Source organism: Mustela nigripes, chromosome 12, assembly GCF_022355385.1.
Source record: "Mustela nigripes isolate SB6536 chromosome 12, MUSNIG.SB6536, whole genome shotgun sequence".
NCBI lineage: Eukaryota > Metazoa > Chordata > Mammalia > Carnivora > Mustelidae > Mustela > Mustela nigripes.
Window position 1 is genome coordinate 57,249,584 of NC_081568.1, and position 25,486 is coordinate 57,275,069.

At 44.8% G+C, this 25,486-nt stretch overlaps 1 protein-coding gene and 1 long non-coding RNA gene across 3 annotated transcripts in view; one reads left to right on the top strand and one right to left on the bottom strand.

The window, feature by feature from the left end:
- TENM2 (teneurin transmembrane protein 2) overlaps positions 1-25,486 on the top strand; it is a 479,009-nt gene that overhangs the window by 228,088 nt on the left and 225,435 nt on the right. The window lies entirely within an intron of this gene.
- On the bottom strand, positions 5,066-12,849 carry LOC132028398 (uncharacterized). Of its 2 annotated transcripts, none has more exons than XR_009407420.1 (3): positions 12,594-12,849; positions 10,473-10,885; positions 5,066-5,504 (listed from the first exon to the last, which is right to left on the bottom strand). It is a non-coding gene; the product is annotated as an uncharacterized LOC132028398 (long non-coding RNA). The 2 variants fall into 2 exon arrangements; XR_009407421.1 differs by lacking the exon at positions 5,066-5,504 and adding an exon at positions 8,343-8,402.

Sequence of the window (25,486 nt, forward strand, 5' to 3'; positions counted from 1 at the left end):
ATCTGGATTGACCATGTAGATGAGCTTCAGTTTAGCAGTAATTATGTCTTTGTGATTTCTTTTTCTCCTTTTCCTACATCTCACTTCTTCTGGTTACCCTTCTGCTATAGGAGAGCAAGAGGTAAGCCTCAGCTGCCAGACTGGACATCCCATTCCTGTCCAGTTTTTGACCCCAAGCCATGGTGCTGGTCTCTAGGGACTCCTAAATCAGCAACATTTTCTGTGCTTGGTCAGGTTAAGACAGATGTCAGATCTCTGCCTTTTCCACTCCATGAGAGGCAATATCACGATGCTCTCCTAAGTCCACCCCTGACGCCTTTGGAGCCCTCCTGCACCCTCCCCAAGAAGGGAGATGGGAGATCAGATAACATGCTTGCGTGGTGATTAGTTGTGGGGGGCATCCCCAGCAAGCCCCAGCAATCATAAATGTGGAGAGTTACTTAAATGGCACTTAAATTTAGTCGGCTTCTCAGCCAGTTAGAATAATCACGTGATAATACGGCATTATTGTCTAATAGCATTCCTGTAGCTGGCGACACCCTGAAAACCTCTTTAGAATAGAAACGTACCTGCTTTTAGGACTCGAAGATCAGTTGAGAGTTGTAAGACATCTAGGAGAAGTTTAAAGTGGAGTTTGGAACCCAGTGAACAGGCTCTTAACCATGGGTAAAATTGTAAGAGAACATCTTACACTATTCTTGCAAACCGACTTGTCATTTCTCAAGTGTATAATGAAATAATGTGTATGAATATTTTCATGCAGAACAGCCTTTCTTCCCAGTTTCGCCCTCTTCAGTGCTTCGTGGTATATACAACAGAATCTTTTACAACAGTGTTTTATAATCTCAAGACCAAGGGCTCCCAAAAAGGTCCTGAGAGAAGTAGAAACGAGTAGCAACTGTCTCTAAGATTGGGTTTTTATAAGTAGATGATGAAGGATGAGGAGGGATGTTCATGGGGAAGAACCCTCTAAAAATCACTGGGAGTAGTGGAGAATGAAAGTAAAATGCAAGTGTTCCTATTCTGCAGCTACACCAATTAACAGATCTTTTATAGTCTGGGTGTGTGAGACGAGCGGAGGGCTTTGCAAATGCTGCCCGTGTAACAGGAGGGATGCCCTTCTGTATTCAAGTCGGGGGTGTGGCTAGAAAACAGGGATGAGGCTCCTTCTCCATCTCCACTTCCTTTACATAACTGTTCTCCCTGTGATTTTTTTGCTGGAATAGCGCTTTGTGTGAAAAGGATGGATTGGAACCCGCTAGGTCTTTTTACAGAATATCAAATATTTTACCCATTAAGCTGACTTGATTTGAAGAGGTCCTTGGCACAGATTGATGAAATAGTCCAAATATTATCACTCCTTGTTCTGCAGTCTCGATGGAGTAATAACCATTCTCCTGGACCTTTGCTCATTAATGAGGTGGTCAGAGCTCAGGAATGTGAAAAATTCTTTCCTTTCTTCTTGTGCTATTTTTTACATTATGCAGGCTTACAGTACACGGGGGACCACTTGCTTATCGACACCAGTAACATTCCCCCGGAGAGACCCTTTTGTACGTCAGCCCTCTATTGCCCTTTGCGCTGGCTCAGCACACCCCCATTCCACCCCTAGGAACATTTGACAATGTCTAGAGACATTTTGGGTTGTCACGATGGAGAGACGATACAGGCACCACTGGAAGGTAGGGAGTAGGGGCCAAATTAGCTATTCACATGCTGCTAAATGTATAGCACAGTCCCCCACAACAAACAATCATCAACCCAAGATGTCAATAGTGTGAAGGTTGAGAAATCTTCCTCTCCTTGACTTATATATATATAATGTCTTTAGATGTACTTTTTTTCTCCCTCTACTATCAAAATTAAAATGAGATCTCAGACCTATTTATCGCCCCCCTGTGGGTCAGCTTTGGTTCTGTTGCTTAGTCTCTCTGGTGCTATTTTTTCATGCTTAGAGTCCTTAATCCCCTTCACAGAGGCAAGCTGTGGTGCTAAGTTCCGAGGAGTTATTTGACTGAACTGGTCAAATTTGTACTCTGAGAAGAGAGTTCACCTGAGGAGGTATAATGACAAGTACCCTTGAATCTAGATCTTTTCCAAAGGACAAAGACGTCAGCCATTTCTTCAAGACCTACTATGTGTAGGAACTTCACATTCAAGGTCTGATCTAATCTTCCCAATGACTTAACTTTTCTATTTAAAATTAAGAAACAAGATTCATAGAGGTTGAGTAACTTGCCCACAGTCACATTCTGGTCAGTAGTCGAGATTTGCAATTTAAACACGTGTCTATTTAACCTCCAAGTCTGTGTGTTTACCTATATATTTACTGCCATCAACTTATAATCATGTGCCTGGTGACTTTGATTTCATGTATCTCCAACCCCCAGGAGTCCTTGCAACTACTCTTAATGACAATGCTCCCAAGAAGAGAGTGAATAGAGTCCCTCTGGTCATGTACACACTGGTCCGCTGAAACTTAGCTTGTCCTGGCAGCGGAAAGATGACACATTCCCTAACCAGTTCCCTGTGTCGGGGCTTGTGGGAAGAGGGGGCAGGCAGAAAGAAGTAAGAAACACATGAAATGCACTTTAAAACTGAAAGTCATGGGCACCTGGGTGGCTCAGTTGCTTAAGCGACTGCCTTCAGCTCTGGTCATGATCCCACTCCTGCATCAGGCTCCCTGCTCCACAGGGAGTCTGCTGCTCCCTCTGATCTTCTCCCTTCTCATGCTCTCTCTCACTCTCTCTCTCAAATAAATAAATAAAATTAAAAATAATAATAATTTAAAAAATAACACTGAAATTCAGAAGGAGAGCCCAAAGTCCTACTCAGGACGGCCAGTCAAGATAGTGGTTCAGTTAGGGGAGACATTCAGCCACAAGTTATCATAAACTGACAACTATAAGAATCCTTAATGACTTGCAGAACGACAAAGCTCTATTTTCCTCACGTAGCTAGCTAGATATCCGATGCTGGCAGAAACTGACACCATATATGCCTGCTCAGTGTTGCCTCCCAATACATGAACTTTTCCTATTTCTCTGCTTTGCCCCTGCCAGCGTTTTATGTTTCTTTTCCCTTGGTTTTGCTTCCTCATTATAACAAGATGGCTGTTGCAGCTCCAGGCCTCATATCCATCTTCAAGGCGGGGGGGGGGGGGGGGGGGAAAGAGTGAAAGAGGGGAGAAAGATTCAAGATATCTGCCCCTTTTATCTAGAAAACCCTAAATTACCCCTCCCCCCCACACACATTCTAAGAGGATTTTACTTGTGTCTTCTTAGAATCGTGTCACATGGCTGTCCCTTGCGTCAAAGGAATCCAGGGAACCCTCTCTAGACTCCTTGGAATCAAGAGAGAAGAAAAGAAGGTTGGAATTGTCTGACAAATCCAGAATCCCTCAGTGTCCTTTTATAGTGATTTTTACACTCAGGCTTCCACTCTGCTGAAAATAGACCCAACAGCTACTTCTAAGATATCTCTTTTACGTACTTGTCCATTGTGGCACCCCGAAAGAGAGTGTCTTCGTTTGCTACAACTGCCATAACAAAGTACCACTAAATGAAGGATTTGTGACAAAAGTTTATTTCTTATCTCATCCTCTGGAGCCTAGAAGTGAGGAAGAGTCCGCGGAGCCTTATGGGTCTGAGCCTGGTTGTCCCAGTTCTCTCCCAGCTTCCGGCAACTCCTCGGCTATGGGAGCAAAACTGCAGTCCTCACATGGCACGGTTTCTGTGTGCATATATGTCTCTGTGCCCAAATTTTCCTTTTTTTTAAGGACACCAGTCAGGGATTGGATTAGGGCCCACCCTAATGAGCTCATCGTACTTAGCATGATCGTGATCGTTGACAAAGAAAGCTGTTTCCGCATAAGACCCCATTCACAGATACTGGCATGGAGGACTTCAACGACTTTTGTTGTGGGGAGACGATTCAACCTATATAACCCTAGATTTCTCAGGTTCCTTCACGGTATCTTCATGGTAATGACAGGTGGTATTTTTGAGTATTTACTATATATGCTAAGCAGCCCATATAGGGATTTTCTCATTTAATCATGCCACCACCGCATGAGGTGAATGCTAGCATTATATCTATCTCCTCACGTTTAACCACCAACTACACTTCCTTTACCACAGCCATTTACATCCCTTGTATTACATGTTTCCTGCTCATCAGTGCCAAATAAGGGTAGACTAGTTGATTACCTCTAAAGCTTAAAAAAAGGGGGGGTATTTTTTGTTTTTTATTTTTGGGGTTTTTGTTTTTGTTTGTTTGTTTTTTGGTTTGTTGTTGCTGTTGTTTCTCAGAAGCCTTCTTTGCTGCCTTAGAAACACCAAGCACTTCATTCTGCACTGGGTGTAATGGTTTCCTCTTATTCAAATGCAGAACCATCTGCACAAAGTACTTCATCCTTCCTCAAAAGTTCACTTAAAAGACGAAATCACCCTTAGAGGAACAAGTCCCAAACTGAAGGTAAATGACATACAGAAACCCAAATATGACCCCTCTGAGGCAAAAGCAGGGGCCCGGGGACTGGGGTCTTGCCCAGTCTCATGGGTATCAGTAGTTCTGCTCTGACACAAAGGGGACTCTGAGAGACGAAGAGGAAATGGAGCTGTCCATAGCCAAGCAGGTCAGGAGGCAGAAGCGCAGCTTTCACACCATCCTTCTGGCCCTTCTCAGCCATTGGGCACCTGGCATTGATCTGTACAGTCTGGTGCAACCTCCCCCTGCTTTATAGTCATTGCTTTGGCTAAACAGCCCGGTAACAGATCCCTCTCACCATGAAACAGCCTTAGTAGCCACTTACAGTTGTCCAGTGCTTTGCTAACATCCTCCTCTTAACAGGACCACACATGGAAAAGAAGGCTGCTCCCTCTTAAATAAAGTACTGGGGTCTTGGAGGGAAATTTGGCTCTTTAAAGGCAATCACACTGGTTTCTCATTGCCTCCAGACTGGAGGCAGAAGGTGTGGGAAATGATAGTGAAAAGAAAGCAATCCTTTACGTTTGTGTGGCACCTCATGACTTTGCGTGGTTGACGGGCATCATTGTCCACACTTTATAATCACAGATGGAGGCTCAGGGAAAGGACTTGTCCAGGGCAACAGCTAGTCAGTGACAATGGTGTGGCTGGTACCCAAGCAGTCAGTCTCCAGATATGGTGACATTTGCACTGCTGCAGAACGCTAGAATGCCATGCTTCTGACTTGAGCTGACAGAAGCTTCTAGAAGAACCAGAAAGGGAAAGAATCCCAGGTAGAGGACTGAGGTGTTTATTCCAGGTGCTGAGGCTCAAGGAGAAGTCGGTTTGGTTTGGGGGATGAGATTCCTATGACTTCCGCTGGGAGAGGGTGGCTTCCCTTAGGCTGGGCTTTGTCCACTGCACACTTGCTTCTCCTCTGGGATCCGTGTTCCCCACTCATTCTCTGACTCAGCAAACAACCCCCGGAGAAAAAGATTCTTTTCATTCTAATTCCTGAAGATCTCTTTCAAATCCAACTGGAAGGGAAAGCGATAGCAGCTAACATTTAGTGAGCGCCAAAGATGCTTCACGTTGGGGGTTTTACTTGAATAGCTTGTTTAATTCCCCTCCACGTCCTTATCAGTAAAGGCAAGAAAGATTGTCCCCACTTAACAGATGGTAAAACTAAGCCTTAGAAATTGTAAGGAATGTGTCCAAGGTTGCATGAGCCAAGAGGCCTGTGCTCCTTCCTCTACCAATAACTCACAGTGTAAGCATGGACAAGCATTTACTTTTCTACGGCCTTGGTTTCCCCACCAAAATAGAGCATTGATGCAGCACTTACCACATGCAGGTCACTGGACTTTGCCTACATCATCTTATTTCATCCTCACAACAAACCTGTGGAGCCATACAGTTTTTATCTCCATTTCACAAGTAAAGTCCATGAGTCCTGGGGAATGGGTCATCCTCAAGGTAACTCATGCCTCTAAATTTCTCTCAATCCATTAGTTTTTCTGACTTATTTTTTTTTAATATTTTATTTTTTTATTTGACAGAGAGAGAGAGAGATCACAAGTAGCAGAGAGGCAGGCATAGAGAGAGGAGGAAGCAGGCTCCCTGCGGAGCAGAAAGCCCGACGCGGGGCTCGATCCCAGGATCCTGATATCATGACCTGAGCCGAAGGCAGAGGCTTAACCCACTGAGCCACCCAGGCACCCCAGTTTTTCTGACTTATTAACCTCACTATGTACTTTTCCTCCCAAATCTAGCAGCAGCTCTATAGGGAGTTTGCAATATTTCAAAAAAACACACATTATTTTCGTTTTATTCCCACTTTTTGGATGCAGAAACTGGGGTGCAAATCAAATAAGTTGCTTAAAGAAATCCAATCAATGATGGGCAGGAGTGTCTTCCAAGTCAGACCTCCTGAATTCCAGTTCCCAGGTTAACCTAGATCCTGGGGAGCTGACACTGCGAAACCGTGTTCACGTCCTCTTGAACTTGAGAGCTTTCCCTGAGTGTCTTCTCAATGGGAGATGAAGAAAGCCGTGTGTTTAGTGGCTAACAGCCAATGTGCTGGAACCAGAGAGAATAGGGCAGGAGTCCCCACTCTTCCAGTTCCCACCCCATACGACTTTATGCCAGTTACTTAACCTCTCTGAGATAGTTTTGTTATCTGTGATTTAGTAATAATAGAAGCATTCACCTCCAAGAGGAGCTGCAAAGATGAAATCAGATGTTGCATACAAGGCTTTTGATGTAGCGGTTGGTATAAAGTACGTGCTCAGTAATTGTTAAAAGGGATTAGAGCACACCTCATAGGGTCACCAGGCTGAGCCGGCCCAGGATGGGACCCCCATTGCCTGGGGCTCCTTCTAGCAGGCACCCTGCTTATGCTCCTTACACCTGCTAAGCATTTAGCAGGGGCTTCTCCTGCTCTCAGGATTTCTTCACTCACTTTGTCCTGACCCAGCTAGAGGGGCCTCTAAAGGAAAAGAAGTAGAGATAATTTATGATCAGTTTTAGAAGCAGGGGACTAAGGTGGAAAGAACGTGAACTAGGATCTGCCCAGTCCTGGATTGAAATTTGGATGTTATTTTTTTTTTTAAACATTTTATTTATTTATTTGACAGAGAGAGATCACAAGTAGGCAGAGAGAGAGGAAGGGAAGCAGGCCCCCTGCTGAGCAAAGAGCCCGATGCGGGACTCGATCCCAGGACCCTGAGATCATGACCTGAGCCAAAGGCAGTAGCTTAACCCACTGAGCCACCCAGGTGCCCTGGATGTTATTTAAACAGCCTCAGCTTCAGATGATCATTCTAAAGCAAGGATAATAATGCCCATTCCTGCAGTATTATCAGTAGGACGAAATACGAGGATAATTGTAGTGCTGGCCTGTCACAGGAAAAGGAGCGTCATTTTTAGATTAGCCAACCCGTTTGCTTTGGGCAGCTTATGGTGGGCCTGTGAGGAGTAATATGAGTTCTACCCAAGTTCTCTTCCGTTGACCTGGCATTGTTTGTATCCTGAACCTTTCCCTCTCCGCCTGTGGTTGGTGGGTCTCTTACCGCATGTGATCAGCAAACTACTTTTGAATAATGTATAGCTGTTTCATTTTTATTAATTAGAGAAACATGTGATCACAAGGAAAGCAGGATGACCATCAGCATGGGCAGAAGCACTCAGCCCAGGGTTGGAGCCTCTGAACCATCCATGGGTTCACCTTCCTAAGAACCAAGAGGCTCCATTGGCTCCGTAATTATTTTTTTTCCATTATGGGTATCTGAGTAGGAGGCTTCGTATCTCAAGAACCCAAAGCAGAGGATGGCTTCAGTGCTCTTCGTGCCATTCTTGCCGTGTGCTGTTGATGCCGGGTGAATGTTTGGGCCCCTCCTGTCACTTTCCTCTGGACATACTGGCTTTCTTTACTCCTTCTCCATCTTTCCATCGTGATCTTTCTCGTCTGTCCCTCTTCCTCCATACCTCTCACTTGCTAGTCCCAGCTCTCGCCCTGATGGGTGATGGAAGACTTATCTTTATTTAGCTTCAACTTTCTCTTTTGCCTTCTGGAAAAATTAACTGCCTACCAGCATCTTGGAATTGGTTGTAACATTCACAGGAAGTAATACATGTTCAGTGCCTTTAAAATTCTACTTACTATAGAAATGCAAGAATTACTAGTCTTTCTCTCTTTTTCTCTCTTCCTATTCCTCTTCTGCTCCTAGCATTAAGTCTGATTTCTTCTCTTTCTCAATTTATCCAGCTCACATAATTTGCCTTTTCATTTTGTGAATGGAGATAATTTGTGAATAGAAATTACTTCCAAATGTTTCAAAAATATTTTCTAAGCATTTGCTTTAACATGGTCTTGTGAGCTTCTTTTCCTCTTTCTTTTTTTCATAAAGAAATAAGTGTTTCCAAGAAAACAGAGCCTGGAAAAGAAAAGGATCAGATTGCCCTGTGTTCCTGGGTCTCCTTCATTGATGACCACTGCGGGTCTCTGATCGCTGGAGTAACGGCAGATAGGGGACTTTCTCACCCTTGGAGGAGGGGGGCAGTTTCATTTGGATCCTTGCCCCAGAAATCCCAGATAGGAATTGGACAGTGCAGAGAAGAGAGGAGGAAGAGGCTGAGTTGTGAATATAGAGCTAGTCTGGCCGCTGAGGACTTTGAATGTGAGAGAACCCCCATCTCAGTATTTTAATTTTAAACCTCATTCTCAAGCCTGAGTAGATTCTAGGGTACCTCCTGAGAACTGACTCCGTCCTTGACCCATCTGAGCAGCGAATGTTTCCTGAATCCTTCCTTCTCTCGAAGTGCCAAGAACATAGCAAAGCAGAGTGGAGTAACCAAGGTCCCTGCCCTCCAGAAGATCTTCATACACAAATAGGAAAAACAGGCACAGACGATCACTTATACACAACACTAAGGAGACCATACTGTGCTCTGTTTGAAGTGAGTGGGAAGAGGAAAAGGAGGACTTTATCTGAAGCAATCAGGGCATACTTCAGAGAGGAGGTGTCATTTAACTTCTACCAGGAAGGGTACCTAGGAGTTTGGTGAAAGGACAAGCGGGGAGAAGTACATTTCATGAATGAAGAACATAGTGATTAAAGCCCAGGAAAGTATGATGTTGTAGGGAACCACACATCATTAATACTGAAACAAAAATATACAGGAATCAATGTATACATTAATACATATTAATGGAGATGGAACTAGAAAAAAGAGACAGATGACAAAGAGCCTTTCATGCCATACAAATGTGTGTTTGGATTTGATTCCGAAGTGATGTACAACGTGCTGAGAATTCTGAGTCAGGGGAGCCCAGGGCAGTCTGGCAGCCCTGCACAGCCTGAAGAGAATGGCTCAAGACCAGAGGCAGGGAGAACTGAGGAGACTGTTTCAAAGCCCAGGAAGCAGAGAATGGGGACAGAACAAGGGCAGAAGCAGGGCAGCCCAAGAAGAGAGCAATTCTAAAAGAGACGTTTTGGAGGTTGGATGTCCAGGTTTGGTCACTGACTGAATCTGGTGGGAAGAGGTTGGAGCCACCAGGCATGACTCCATTAAATTGGTAAGAATTGTGCTCTGTCCTGGACAGGGTCCCTTGCGGCCATCCTCAGGAAGCGTGGGAGCTATGAGAAGTTTTCCTGTGTCTATAATTCAGAATGTAGCCTAATCAGTCCCATGTGTTCCATCAGTCATGTCCACTGGATTGGGTTGGTGCTGGAGGCTCTATGACAAAGAATGTACTTTCTAAGTTATTTTCACACAAGTCACGGAAAAGTTAGGAAATGGTAGAATTAGACTTTACAAACTTTCCCATTTTATCACTGAATGATGTTTTAAGGACAATAGGTGTGCGGGGAAAGAAAAGGCTCATCAAGCACCCACTTCTCTTCATTGGAAAAGACATGTTTCACCTACCTGCTGATCTAATTGCCTAAGTGTAAGGAATGGTTTCAGTACAGGTGATCTGAGCTGGGCTTTATTTAGAAAGGGGCAGGGATTTCTGCTCTTGCAACCATTACATACTGGGTCATCTGAGGGCTAGGATCCACGCTGGGCTGGGTTGACAGTGGTCGGGGATTAGATTGTTAGGATTAACATTCAGTATCAGATTTGGGGGGATGATGTTGAGGATAGAGGTAGGATAAGTTGATTTAGACCTTGCCACACACAAATACACACTTACTACTTAGCTACAAAAGACAGGGCTAGGGGTTATAAGGCGAGGCCCAAGACATCTTTAGTGGGTGGTTGTTTGGTTGTTCTCCAGAGATAAGTGAGAAAGAAGGATTCTCAAAAAGCCCTCCCTTCAGGAGACAAAGGCACAGACCCCATTCTTAGAGGGAAGTTCTTAGAATAGAGGGTGCTTGATCCCTGCTCTCCTTTTCTTCCTATGGACATCAGTTCTACGCTTTTGCGGAGTTGGGGATACTGGGGAAGAGGGCATTATGCACCTGCCAGGCATTTTTCAATCATAGTGTGTTTGACCCTACCTTGGTTATCGCAGGTTTCACATGTTTTTGGCAGCCTTTTGTTTTCTTGACGAGAGAAGCTTGCCTGCCCTCTGCCAGCCCCTCGATTTTGGCAGCTTGGGGAGCAGGTCCCGAAAATGATGGCCACTGCCACCTTAAGGCGTGTCTTTCAGTGATTGGTGGTTGGGGAGGTTGGAGCTTCTACCAGCCGGCTTCCCGGACTGAAATGTTGGCTTTTCTGAACTTCAGAAGTTGCTAAGATACTGTATGTCTTTGGACACCATCCAGGCTGTTTCCTTCCATGCTCACAGCTTTGACGGAATATTTCCTCTCCCTGATATCGTTACAGAGGTGACATGCCAAACCAAAGTTAGAACCGTTACAAGACATTTCTTTGAGTGCATTTTCCTTGGTTCGCCCATTCATCTGCTGTTCTGGAAGAAAAAAGTAAAATCAAAAAAGCTCTATTAAATAGATATGCCAAGTAACGAGGAAAAACAGAAAAGTTTCTTCAACTTTTATATGCTCAGAATTGTCTCACAAGCATATTTTTGTTCCTTTCCTCTATTTAAAAATTGATAACCTAGAAATAAAGTCGAAAGCAGACTCAAAATGGTTTGTGGCACAAAAGTGGCACCTACTGGTAAGCGTTGGCGGAAATCTGAAGTTTAGATTTGTGCATGACCTTGACCAAAGTTATATCCTCCTGAGAAGGCTTCCTAATGATTTTCTATGTCTGGAAGGGCAAACCCTCTTTAGATGTATAAATATTAAAAAGCACTTCTTAGGCATGAGGGCACTGGTTTCAGGGCTACAGAATGACTTTTTCAGCTTGTAATTAAAAACATCTACTGGATAACTAACCAGCAGCACTGTTTGCCCAAAGGAGCAAATGATTTAAAAACTGGCTGGGTTGTACACTAAAGGGGTGTGACTTGTGGGTATCTGTTCTTACCTCTGGTTTCCAGAAGCATCTACCCAGCTCCCCCAACCCCCTCCAGCCATTGGGTTCTTGACATCTGCAACCTTTCTTTACTTCAATCTTCGGGATTTTTGCTTTATCCTGGTGCTATTTATTTTCCATTTTGGTTTCCATGTCTTTACTCTGTATCTGAGTCTATAGAACTAGTCCTTAAAGGACAATCACGGCTCCTTCATTTACAGTGTACACTTGAGGTTCACAAGAGATACTGTGTTGAGCAGACAAAATAATCTCTTTTGAAGGACTACACAATTTTTCAAAAACAGAGGTTCTCCCACATATTTGAAAAATTTTTTTTTTCCTGTTTAAGAGGCAGACTCCATGGAAAGATGCAAAGGGAACGTACATTATTAGGTACGAAGATTTGTGACTTATCCAATTGGATACACAGAGAGGAAGGGCTTGACATCTGCCCCTTTGAAAAGGTAGCAGACTTTTCTGTTCAATTTCTCATCTCTATTTTTTTAAAAAAAAAGATTTTATTTATTTATGTGAAAGAGAGAGAGAGAGGGAAAGAGAAAGCACGAGCAGGGGGACCGGAAAGGGCAAAAGCAGATGGAGGGGGAGGGGCAGGCTCCCCACTGAGCTGGGAGCCTGAGATGGGGGTTCCATGCAGGGCTTAGATCCCAGGACCCTGAGATCATGACCTGAACTGGAGTCAGACACCTAACCAACTAAACCACCTAGGCGCCCCTTCTCATCTCATTTTTTTTCAATTTTTTTTTTATTATTATGTCTCATCTCTTCTTTAAAACAATCCTACGTAGCAGGTACTATTGTTAAAGATATTTTACAGTTGGGAAAATAGAAGCCTAGAGGTTATTTATCCAGTGCTATGGGACAATTAAATGGTAGCCACATTAGGAGTCTTTTTTTTTTTTAAGATTTTATTTATTTATTTGACAGAGAGAAAGAGAGATCACACGTAGGCAGAGTTGCAGGCAGAGAGAGAGGGGGGAAACAGGCTTCCCACTGAGCAGAGAACCCGATGTGGGGCTCCATCCCAGGACCCTGAGATCATGACCTGAGCTGAAGGCAGAGGCTTTAACCCACTGAGCCACCCAGGTGCCTGTATTTGGAGTCTTTCTGACTCTAAAACCAGCATTGCACCCCAGGTGACCTAAGACGACAACCCTGTTCCACAGATATTCAGTACGTACCTCCTCACGGCCAGGCAGGCTGCTGGCAGCCGAGGTGCACTGCTGAGGAGAGCGGACAGGCGCCTGCTCCGGGAAGCCCATAGTAGTATCACTCCCCTCACATCCCAGTTTGCTCTTTGCTCTCACGGTTTGTTTGGTTCTTTTTTAACCCCTGAGGGGAGGAGTTGACAGATTGTGAACACCAGTAGTTGCTGAATTGGTCTGGTCCCAAGGCTTCTTAAAAACAGTTTTCAGTGCGTGCCAAGCCCTAAATATCTCCCAAGTCATACTGAAAGGAAAGAGAGCAGGTTGTGCTTGGAACGTGCAGCCTCCCTCAGCCTTGAGATGCCCGTGGGGCTTTTTCTCAGGAAGCCTGTTTTTCTCTGCAACCCTACAGTCTTCTACCAGGGGGTTAAATTTCCTTCTGTGCATTTAAAGGCTGCGCCTTCCACGCATGGGTGTAGCAGGATTAGGATGGAGGCGGGGGTGAGGGAAGACAGATTTTTGGAGCTGGAGGAGAGATTCCATGAGATAAAGGGTTCCCGCCTCCCTTCAGTCATCTTAGAGCATGGATAGTGTTTCTTTGTTTTGATTTGCCATCTTGACGGGCGGGGCATGAGGGCACAGTTTGACCTTGGCCCCTGCCCCCTCCGCCTGCTCCGGGCCACACTTGGGCACATTTTATCTGTCCAGCCTATGCTCTGTAAGCGGCCCTGCCCGTGCCAGCCTCTGTGTCCTGCATCCTGTTCGACACCCCCACCACACTCCCCTCTCTTTCTTCCTTCCACAGAGAAAGTTTGCTTGCCCACCACAGCCTGACTCGTGAGGGACCTGGATTAGCCGAACAGCTTCCATGGCTGTCAGCATGGGACCTAATAGAGTTCTTAGAGAGGGTGCTTTAGAGGCGCTGGTCCTGACAAGGAAAGCTTCTGTAATCTTGCCTTTGTTTAGAAATATGAACTTTGAAACCCTACTGCCGAGAGTGTCAGCAACCACGCTGATCCGAGGCCTTGGGCAAATTCATTTGAATTGCTTTGAAATTGGATATTCAAAATTCAATAAAAATAAGCCAGCCCGATGGTACAGCTGCGGCATTCCTCCCATCCAGCTGGGTAAGCCGCAATGATTTCCAGGCCTCGGACTAGCAAAGCCCGAGTGTGATGGGAAGATGAGCGCGGGAGCTGCCAGAGATCTCTTCCTGGCAGCCCGGCCCGCTGACGGCTCCCTGCCAGCCAACTCACGGAGCGGGGCTGGCTTTGGCACCACCAGGCGCCTCTCACTGGCCTGCCCGGGCAGGGACGCGTGGTGCCCGCCTCGGTCGTGGCCAGGGTCCAGGAGGAGGGAGTGCCTCAAGGGCAAATGGATGGGGTGTCAGAAAAACAATAAACTTACAACACTCCAGTTGTTCGGAGAGTGCCTGGACTTCCCAAATACTCCGCCACAGATCCAGGGCTAGCAGACACGTCTTCGGTGGGTTTAATTAAATTGTACGCAGATGTACAAACACCGTAATTTGCCCTTGAGCAAATGCTACTGCTCTTGCCTGTTAAGGGGGACGTGGCCTCCTGGACGGTGTTGTTCCTACCTTCTCTGGAAGGTTCCTCTTCACCCTGGTCCATTTGGAAAGGCTGTTTATTCTCACTTGCCCCTAAGACGGACGCTGAGTTCCTTTCTTTGTGATGGCGTATCGCCATTCCCAGTGAAAACTGTGAAATGCCTATTAGGCATGGACAGATGCAGAAGAAGATAGATGTAAACACACCCATACATATATGTACGTACCCATTTAAAACACACTGATGTACATATATGTGTATACACTTATAGCTAGACAGACCAACCCATGAGGAGAATTCATACATAAAAAGTGTCTTGTTATCCCTAAGGAGCCTGCTTGGCTTTCACAATCAGGTCCATCCTACAGCCTTGCATGAGTCTAGCCTCTTTTCTGCATCGGAATGTGCATGTGCGTGTGCATGTGTGTGTGTGTGAAGCGCCTTGAGTCAGATTCCAAGAGAAATACATCCGTTAACCTTCTGATTGTCGTACTGGGCCACCCACAGCACCGTGCCTAAAGAGGGGTAATTGGAGCGTCCTCTTGCAGGGACATTGTTAGCGGCCCACTCCATTGGCCGGCCTTATACACCGCCAGCCACTCAAGGGCCAGCCGTGAAATTTAATTTGGACTTTTACAGACACATTCTGAATCCGAAATCTCAATAATAACTTTCCCTTTGCTCAGCCTTTTAACTGTGAAATTCAGTTGGGGAGTTTCGAAGCAGCAGGTAATGTCACAGCACTCCAGAGGGATTTTGCCAGAATTCTACTAAAGTGCTTGCAAGTGTCATTTCCATATTTAACTAATTTCAGTTTTTAATTAGCTCCATGTGAAAAATGAGAGTTCACGCTGAGCTCCTCTGTCAGCACAGACGCTTGTTTCCTTTCTAGGATCTCAGGACAATTAAGAAAAAAATAGTTGATGCTACAGTGCGTGTGATCGTGCATAACTCTCCCAAGCCCTAGCTCTGCTCACTGACAGTGAGACGGTGGCACCGACCGGCCTGCCCGCCAGACGGAGAAAGAGCAGTTCGAAAAGGGGTTTCAGAGGCAGACCTGCGGATCCCAGATCTGAATGGTTTTTTAGCTGCAGAGAATGTATTCTCATCCCTGCGTTCTCCACAAGATGACCCGAGATCCGCCTTTGAGGGACCTCCGGATGAAATAGGTAACCCCCACAATGGCCTTCCTAAGGGAACGCGGGTTTCCCAGACGCCATCCGCGGGCTAAACTCTGGCATCCGGGTACCTTTAAGGTCATTCGATTTCAGATTCTTAAGGCTCTTGGCATCTGAAAGTAACTTCTTTCTGATTAAGTTTCAAAATGCAGTTCAGACATGGAAATTTGTTAATCCTACATTCAAAGTGTAAATTTACCACTTGGGACCAACATGCAAATGAAAAACTACATACTCTTCAAAAAAAAATGTATTGAGAGGTTCTGTTTTGCATAAACTGAAAAATATTTGATGTGATCAGGTTTCTGAAACAATTTCAAGGAAGCCAAAAAATGCGGGCCCTGCATTTCATTTGCATAGCATCCATGCTAATGGCATTATTTGTTTAAAAGAGAAGATTCATTAAAAGTTTTGAAAATGATTAAAGTGGAAGAGTGTTTGTCATTTGTCTTTAGTAGCAATTCCTGGAAATTGGTCTCGAAAGTAGAATCCTTCTCCTCCTCCTCCTCCTCTTCCTCCTCCTTCTTCTTTTGTTTGTTTTTTGTTTTTTTCCGTGTGTTTTAGTGTTGGGTAATTATGCCCCATGGGCAGTGGACATTAACAGATGACGCGATGGTGAGAACACCAGGTATCTCCGACTGGGAATTGAAAATTGCAATCTCTGTGGCAAAGAGAAGCTTTGAGTACTGGATTTTGGGGGTTTGATTGGGGAGCAGAATAGAATGCAAATTGACTTTCCTTCCATGTTCTCTTCTTGTCTCCTGGCTCGGCATGAGTTACAAGTGCAAACAAATTTGTGGATCAAGTGGGCTGGTTTTTTTGGTATAGAATTAGAGAAGCACGTGTCCTGTAGATTGGCAGAAATTCCACCATTTAAGACTTACTTGTGTAGGGATGCCTGGGTGGCTCAGTTGGTTAAGCAGCTGCCTTCGGCTCAGGTCATGATCCCAGCATCCTGGGATCGAGTCCCACATTGGGCTCCTTGCTCAGCAGGGAGCTTGCTTCTCCCTCTGCCTCTGCCTGCCATTCTGTCTGCCTGTGCTCGCTCTTTCTGCCCCCCTCTCTCTCTGATAAATAAATAAAATCTTTAAAAAAAAAAAAAAGACTTATTTGTGTAAATTACACGTGAAAAGATGGACACAAGTTTTTGAACAGGAAAAGACCACCCAGAAGTTGTTTAAACTAAAATAACTGCCACAGGGAGTAGCATTATCCAGCAACGAAGGCTTAATTAGCCAACGAGCCTTGAGGTTGAGGTCTGGTCTCCTTGTTTGAGACAGCTCCCGTCTCCGCTCAGAGGGTGTGATACCCCCTTCCCTGGTCTGTGATGGGGAGTGGGGTAATAAATTGAGAAGAAAAAAAAAAAGAAATAGCTTCTAAATCACAGTGGTCTGTTGAGTGATCTGGAGAATGATTGCAGTGTGGATCTTCCACATTTCTTGGCTCTTCTCGAAGTGTGAACTCAGGTGGGCCTCTTCTGGATCTCTGGGGGTAGTTCCAACAACAAGAAGCTTGTCGTTTCATCAGGGGGGTTGGACTATGGTTCCTTTGAATGCTGAGGTTCCTTTGAATGCTATTGGAAATGCCAATAGCAGTCGGAAGCTGTGTCCCCCTAAACATTCATCCGCTGACACGGGGGTGAACAATCAGCAGTCCCGTATCAGAGAGCTCCTGTAATAGAACTGTAGGAGTGATGCTCATTCTAGAGAGTGAAGTCAGCCTGAGCAGCGGTGGGTGTGGAAGGTCACAGACTTGAGTCGGAAGGAGAAATGCAGACATGGACAGTATGTTCAGAGAATTTTATGTGAATTCTGGGTCTGACAACCAAGGGTAAAAACCATGGTTTTGTCACCAATTCCTTGAATCCTACACTTCCTAGCCATCTACTTAACTCGTTAATTTATAAAACAGTTATTTTCTGGTGCAAAGTAAGAGCCCAGGCTCCAGGATCCAGACGTTCAAGATCAAATGCCAGTTTTTCCGCTTACTAGCTACGTGAGCATAGACAGGATACTTTGCCTCTCCCTATGACTCAGTTTCCTCCTTATAAAATGGGCACAGTATTAGTTGTTGTTTTATAGGGGTTTTGTAAAGATTAAATGAGATCATTCTTAAGTAGCCCTTGGCACAGTGCTTGGCAAAGGAAGGAGCTAACTAAGACTTTTATGCGCTAGGTTCTGAGTGTAGCGAACCAGACATGCTTAATCATTACCCTTCCAGAAGATCCAGCAATACACCCAAATAGAACCACTCAGCATCTATTCAGGGGTCAATCAAGCTTCCAGTTTCTATATGAAATAAAGATATCAAATTAGGAGTATGGAATGGGACCATCTCAGCAAAAATAAACTAATGATCTAAAGCCACTTACTAAAATAATCCCTCCCATGGACAAAGTAGTCACATGTAGACTTGCCAGGAAATTAACTACACCCTCCCACACACCCCGCCACACACACATGCATGCACACATGTGAGATGACCCAGAAGCACATGTCCCAGAAAGACTATAGAGAACCAAGTCACCCTCACCCAATGAGAGCTGGCTCCTAACCGTGATACAAAGCACAGGCTGTGTGGAAAGGACATGGAAGGTCAACTCTGAGATCATTGGCACTTCATTAAGGAGTTTATCCTAAGTGCATGGGGCTTTCCCAGGAAGAAGAAATACTGTCCTCTCCTTCAATCCAGACATGCTGCTGAGAAGCCTCTACACCAGCTTTTTACTTCACTAAACCTGTCATATAATTTACCTGAAGTTTTTCAGGCACCATCACTTCTGTTAACAGATTGGAGAACACAAAAGAAAAGTTGCTTAGCTCCACATCTTGCCTAGAACTGACCTCGTTCCTGCACTAGCTTTGTGTGTCCTAAATCCAAGGTTGGTTGTGTATTTACCCCCCAAATCCGAGTTCTTTCTTGGATACTTGGTACTGAAAAATTCACTCCTGATCACCAGAATAAGAAAGTGTGGTCTGAAGAAATATAAAATAGAACTGTTTGGTTTTCCTACTGTAAGAAGTATAATAGAACTTCAGCTCTGGACTGCTCTAACTTGTGCCAAGGATTCTAGCAGAGAATAAATCTCTATGTAAGTTTTGTTTGTTATTTTGCTTTTGTTTCTGGTTTTCTTGTTTTCCTGTGTGTGGAATGTTTCAGCAACTACTGTTTGTTCTTGCTGTCTGAGAAGTTCAACACATGGGTACTGTAGATTTATGTGGTACTAAGAAGACATCACCTATTACTTTGTGTAATAAACTTCCTTCCAGAAGGAAGAGAAAAAAGGGCTGTGCCTTGACTGCAGAGCAACGTTAGTAAATATTTATAAGAATCAACACCGTTGACAAAAATGGAGTTTGCAGAGATCTTCAGGTTCTAGATGTTTAGCCAAGACTAAGGAGCAGCAGGCCTTACAAACTAGTTGTAGTGAGCCTGCTCAGAGGAGGGACCAACACCCAGCCTCAGAGCTGGGCACCAGCCAGCTAGTTAGCCTCATGCTGGCTTCCTCAGTATCAGATGTCTCCAGGAGCTTGGACGAGAGGGGAATCACAATTTGATCCTAGTTGAATTTTCTGATAAATTCCTTAAGTCCCACCCAGGAATCCGTGTGGTTGATAAAAAGAGTACCCTCATGCTCTACAGAGGAAACAGTCAGATTCTCATCTGGGCAGAGAGCTATCCCAGCACATGATGGAGAAGAGGCTCAGGGGGAACCTCTGGGCTTGGACAATGCTTTTCTCTAGAACGAACTCTGTACCTCTTCACAATGTTAAACAACTTGCAGTAGACTCAACATGGGGAACCTGAATAGCTCACATAAGTTTCCTTGGTCACAGGGTTGGCAGGTTCCCTGTGGGATGCCCAGGTGAATCTGAGTTTCGCACAAATACCAAATAATGCTTTTTGTTTGAGTATGCCCCAAATATTGCCTGGGAAATTCAAATTGAACTGGCATCTTGTATTTTTATTGGCTGAATCTGGCAATTTTGCTGGGCAGCCAGGTCTGTACTCAACACTCCTTATGTCTTCTTCAAGTCAGCCCTTGCTCCCAGACAGAGTCCACAGTGTTACCTTTCCTTGCTGGCTGCAGCGACTCACCCAAGGAAGGCAGTGACCCCCAACCAAGACCACCAGAGTCCTTGCCTAGGATGTCTGTCAGTGACTTTGAAAAAATGAAGCTCTCTTTTCCTTGGAGGCCCAAGGGCGTGGGGATGTGAGTCTGGCAGTGTGCATGGCCATTGCCCCCTCCTCATGGAGAAAGCCCATTGAGAGATTAAAGCCAGGGCTTGACTGGCCTGAGGCTCCTTTACTTCCGTGAGCTATCTTCACAGCCTTCCAGTAACTTCCCTTCTCTGCTTAAGCCAGGTGAAGCTAACCCCTCCTGGTCCTAAGCCAATACATAGCTCAAACTCCTGAGTTGAGCCTCCTGGGAGTGCTTACAGGCAGGTATTTACAATAAGATCCCCCCACCAATAATGCTACCCCAGTGGGTCATCTGGTTTTGGGTGGCTCTGTGCCATCCAAGGAAGGGGGATCCCGTCACTCTGCCAAACAGAGCGGAGATTCCCCCAAGGCCCATCTGCCACTCGTCAGTACCTCCACGGCCAGGGCTGACCAGTGAGCAGAGCAGGGAGCCTGCCCCTATTGCCTTCTCAGAACTGCTGTCCAAAATACCTGCTCTCTAGAAATATCTCCCCTGCTACATGGCATCATGCCTAAAATTTCCACCCTTAGCGTTTATGCGTTCGGCTGAAATCGTTAATCTCCTCTATAATTGCACATCCATCAATGGTAGAAAATGTGCAGTTGTTAAAGGGAGGGCTAGGGGTGAATTCATATATCAAGTTCCAACAGATTTGTTTTAGGTTTTATTGAAGTGGCTGATAGTTTGGGAAGCCCTGCTCTGAGAGAATCAGACGGGAGTCCAGGAAACTTGCGTCGTGTTGGGAAAGCATTCGTGCGCGGGACCCTGCTGAGCTGGGTGGTGGCAGTGAGCCTCTCTGATAACTGGTCATCTCAGGGGGGCAGAATGGACATAGAGCAGATACTGGAAGAAGAGCAGACATGCTAAAAAGAAACTTTACCTGCTTTTCCATTTCTCTTTGGCCCAAGTGTGGGTCTGGCATTTTCTCCATCTTTCCGCCCTGGCTTGGATGTCTCTTTTCCATCTGACATCTTCCAGACTGTTTCTGACATCCTGCCAATGTGGACGGAGACATAGTGCACTCAGAGGGAGGGTCTGGGCTCCCCTTCTCCCCTCTCACGGAAATAGACAAGGGAAGCTTGTTCCTTCCATCAGGTTCCTTTTCCCTAATTGCTGTCAGCCTTGCTTCACACAAGACCAGTGGTGCTCAGACCTGAGCATCCACCAGAATCACCTCCAGGGCTCTTGGTGCATAAGATACCGGGGCCGCCCCCCTGCTGAAGTTTCTGATTTGCTCCTCTGGAAAGGGGTCCAATAATTTGTACTTCTAACAAGTGCTCAGGGGATGCGGCCAGTGCCCATCTGGGAACCACAGCCCCAAACTGCTGACCTGGACTGTGAACTTTTTGAGGGTGACAGTGTCTGAGTCACGCCTGCATGCCCAGAGCCTAACTGAGCACTGGGCGCGTTAGGAAATGCTTACTAACACAGCTCTCCCGTGCGACACAAGCCTTTGTCCTATTACAGTGCCGAGGCCCATCACGTGAGCACCCTGAATTTGCAGTGATATCAGGTTAAATGCAGAAAATATTGCCATTTAATGCAGTTTTATGTAGTGGCTCTCCAGAATATTAACATAGAAGATTCAAAGCAGCAATCTCAGTACAAAGAGGGAGGTTTGAGGGCTTTCCTGGAAGCTACATTTGCATAGGAAATACCCAGTTTTTACTTAGATTGTATATTTGTGGTTACTTTGGAGTAGATTGGTGGAAATCATGAAGCATTCTCTTTCCCACCCCAACTGCACCTCCCAACCGCTGTTTGGTGTCGCCGGTGACATCACACGAGCGCGAAATTTGTGATTCAGGTCAGCAGGTCTGAGGTTCCTCTTTAAAGCATGACTCCGAAAGGACAGCTTCAAGTCAGGGCAGGAAGGTGGAAGCGAATGAGATCAGGGATCTGGGTTTCTCAAAAATGACGTGCAGCCTCCCTGCCAAGGTATTTAACCCCTCTGGGTCTCTGGAACCTCTTCTGTAATGAGCCTGGAGGACATAATCCCTATTTTCCTACACAGGTTTCTGTAGATTTAATTCGGAAGTCAGGCCATCTCCAGGTTAGGCATGGACTCTTTGTTCCTAACCCTAGCCATCTGGAATCTGAAAGATGCTTGTCTCCAGACAGACAATGTTATTTCCGACCAGTCCATAGAACTGCTACTGCTTGTTGAGCTCTTAACTGTTTCCAGCTAAGCTAAATGCTATGCCTGCCTGGTTTTAACACTCCCATTTTGCAGATCAGGAAACTGAGGGTCTGAGAGATCAAAAAGCGAAACGCACACTTTCCCAGAGACTCACAGAGACTGTGGGCCAAGGCCTCAATCTGGATTTGAAGCCAGATCTGCTTGTTTCCAAAGCTACTCTAACCAACATGCTCTGTTGTTTCCACAAAAGTGTGCTTTACCCAGGGTGCCTGAAATGCAGATTCTAGCCTTCAGATATAAGACAGGATTCCTTTTTTGACATTTGTTCTGGAAGAGGCAGAAAACATTGCATTTAAGAGCTTTAAGCCAGGGTCCCCAAGTTTAAAACCCTGCTCTTCCACTATTGACATAAAGACCTTAAACGAGTTACTGAATCTCTCTCCCGTAGTTTCTTCAGCTATAAATGTGGCTATGATGAAAGGCTTTAGCTCTGTTGTATTAAGTGATTAATGTATTTAAATTAAACCATGTGAAGTTACTGGTATTTTATAATATTTGATCTACCAAAAATGACAATTTCATGTCTACGTATTTGAAGTTTTTAGAAGAGCATTCTTGCATATAGTAAGCATCGTGTTAGTGTTGGCTGTCACTCTTACCTAACATTGCTTTGAGGGTTTGCGATATCTGAGAAACAGTGAGTAAGTGTTCAACAACCGCTAGTGAATTCATGAATGAACTAGAAGTTGTGATGCCAAGAACACATCTGTGGTGGTGTGGGCTATGGAGACCCTTCCCCTGCAGGACTGGTAGAAGGCAGGTGGGCAGGATAGGGCTCTTGGATTCTAACAGATGCCAGACTCTCTTGGCATCACCTCGCCTAAGATAGGAGAGCGTTCAGCAGGAAGGACTGACCCCATGGATGCAGCCTCCCTGAAGCAACGTTTGATGCTCTGGCATCAAATCCCACAAGGTGGGAGGGGTGGGAGGTTAGGTCTTATGTTTGCCTTGTGTATTGCTTCTATACAGCTAGGAATTTGAGGCAGGCATGGGGAACCTTCTTTCCAGCCTGTCCTCTGCGGCTACTCCTTTGTTAGACTTTGTTAGACCACCATAGAGGACAACACAAATAATACTTGGTCTGTGGGGACAAAGAGACAAATGCTGTAAACTCACATTTCCCTGTACGGCAAGCATACCACTTCTGGCACACGCAGAGGATGACCTCATGTGGCGTGTGGGCACATGGCTTGATTTCAATAGTTACATGTTTACTTTAATGTATCACAAAGACTTATAGCTAATACATCAAGTGTTTTATTTCACAGACACTATTTTGGAATGAGGCTAAATGGGTTAGATTTTTTAAATATGCTAAGGAATTTATCGTACACGGGGAGCTCAGATTTAGTAAGAATCGTGAACATGATTCTTTTTTTTTTTATTTTTTATTTTTTATAAACATATATTTTTATCCCCAGGGGTACAGGTCTGTGAATCACCAGGTTTACACACTTCACAGCACTCACCAAAGCACATACCCTCCCCAATGTCCATAATCCCACCCCCTTCTCCCAAACCCCCTCCCCCCAGCAACCCTCAGTTTGTTTTGTGAGATTAAGAGTCACTTATGGTTTGTCTCCCTCCCAATTCCATCTTGTTTCATTGATTCCCCTCGCACACATACTGCTCGTGAACATGATTCTTAAACACTAAGGTGAGGGAGACCCTGGCTGGGGTTTCAGATCCATCTGCACAAGCCTGGTGCTGACACTCAGCAGCTGTGTGAGAGTGGGCAAAGTATCGCTCTAAGCCTCGGTTTCCCAATCTGGAAAGTGGGAATAATAGTTCCTACTTCCAAAGGTGATTCGGGGCAGGGGGTTTGATCAAAGGAGAAATGCCTCAAAAGCAGGTAGTAACTGAGAGCTTGGCACAGCCTAAGAATTCCATAGGTATTTGCGATTACCATTATTCCTCTGATCCTGGTACACTATAAGAACTTGGTTAATTCGATGTTTTTAAACACAAGTTTTCAAACCACTGTTTCATTCAGGAAATATTTCTTGAACACCTCTGTGTTTAGACCTTGTTGCCAGTTGCAAATTCAAAACCGGGGGATGAAGATTCACTCTCATCTGTCAAGGTGCTCCCAGCCCAGAGTTTGATGCAGGGAGAACTAGGTTGATCAGTAAATAAGTCATTATCATCTAAAGCCATAAATACTGTGAAGTGAGGATACAAAATATCCTGGAAGCACGGAGGAGGAGATGAGCCTAGGGGAACCCTGCTAGGCCACAGTAGTCTAGAACTACTCTGTTTAGTAGCTACAGGTGGCTACTGAGCATTTGAAACTTGCTCAGAGAGACTGAAGAACTGAATTTTTCATTTTATTTTGCTGTAATTAATGTAAATTTTGAAACTGAAGCAGTAAAAATATTTTTCTACTTAACACACGTTTGTTATTTTGGAAAGACCACATTTCATTTTAACCATTGAAGATTTAGCATCTATGTTGAGATAGGCCCTAAGTATAAAACACAAACCAGATTTAGAATACACAGGGGAAAAAAAGAAGTAAAATACCTCATTAATGATTGTTAGGTTGGTTGCATATTGAACTAATAATATTTTGGATATATTGGGTTACCAAACATAGTATTAAATTTGTGTTTACTTATTAATGTGGTTACTAGAAAATTTTAAATGGCATATGTGGCTTGTGTTCTATTTCTGTTGGACCAGAAGCAGAGTACAAGTGACATTGAGTCAAGAACCGGGGAAGTTTAGAGGTGAAACCCAACTCTGACTCCCTTGAATGATTCTGATAGTTCTAGAGCAAAGCTCAGAGGATCTGAGGACACTGGTTAGGAGGCTGTTCCTTGCCAGGGGTTTAAGGGGGGAACACTGTGGAAGGACAGTGGTGTCTCTGAGAATTAGTCCTAACTGTGGGAACTCCGTAGAGTTGCCAGATTTAACAAAATGTTTACAACAGCAACAACCAGCACCTCTCAACCTTGGGCATGTCACGTATCTGCAACAAGCCTCAGTCACTTTATCTGTAAAGTAGGGACAATGAAATACCTACCTCATTAGTGTCCTGTATTAAAGATCAGCTGAAATCAGGTAAGAACAGTAGACCAGTAGAGGACACATGTAGGAACTTAAGCCTAAAAGAGCTAAGTAATGAAAACAGTAATGAACACAAACGTGTTCAACTTTCTGGAACTCCGAGCATGCAGGTCTGGGAGAATCTCTCTCCCAGGCTGGTATCAGAGGAGACACCAGCCCCCAACTGTAGGTGAATTGGGTTGTACCTGGATTAAGATCTTCCAGAGATTGAGGGGGATGGGGGGAGCGCAAGCCAAAAAGAGGAGGGAGGTTAATAATGAACAATGTCGAACATCTTTCTGCTGTCATCACAGTGCTTTGTATAAGCCAAAGTGCCAGAGCAGTTACAATGTTGCCACCTGTTGAGAGAAATATGTACCTTTAGCGGGAAAGAAATGTGTGGGACTTGAGTGTCACATAAAACCCCTGAAATTAGCTCTATTAAGTAAATTGTCACAAACTCAAAATAAGTTTAATTGTGTCATTTATCTAATTGCAGATGAAAATGTGGTTCTTTTTTTATGCATACAGGTGGCTTGCTTTCCAAAAAGGAAGCATCCTTTTGTTTTTTTTCCAGATAAGCTTTCCCTCAGTAAGAAGTTGACCATGTTGATGTTAAAAATATCGTCGGACCAGGACTACCGCATTCCTGGGATTTTTATCTCCCACTGTGTCATCAGGCTCTGAGAGATAGAACTAATTTTTTAATGCAATGTTTCTTTCCATTA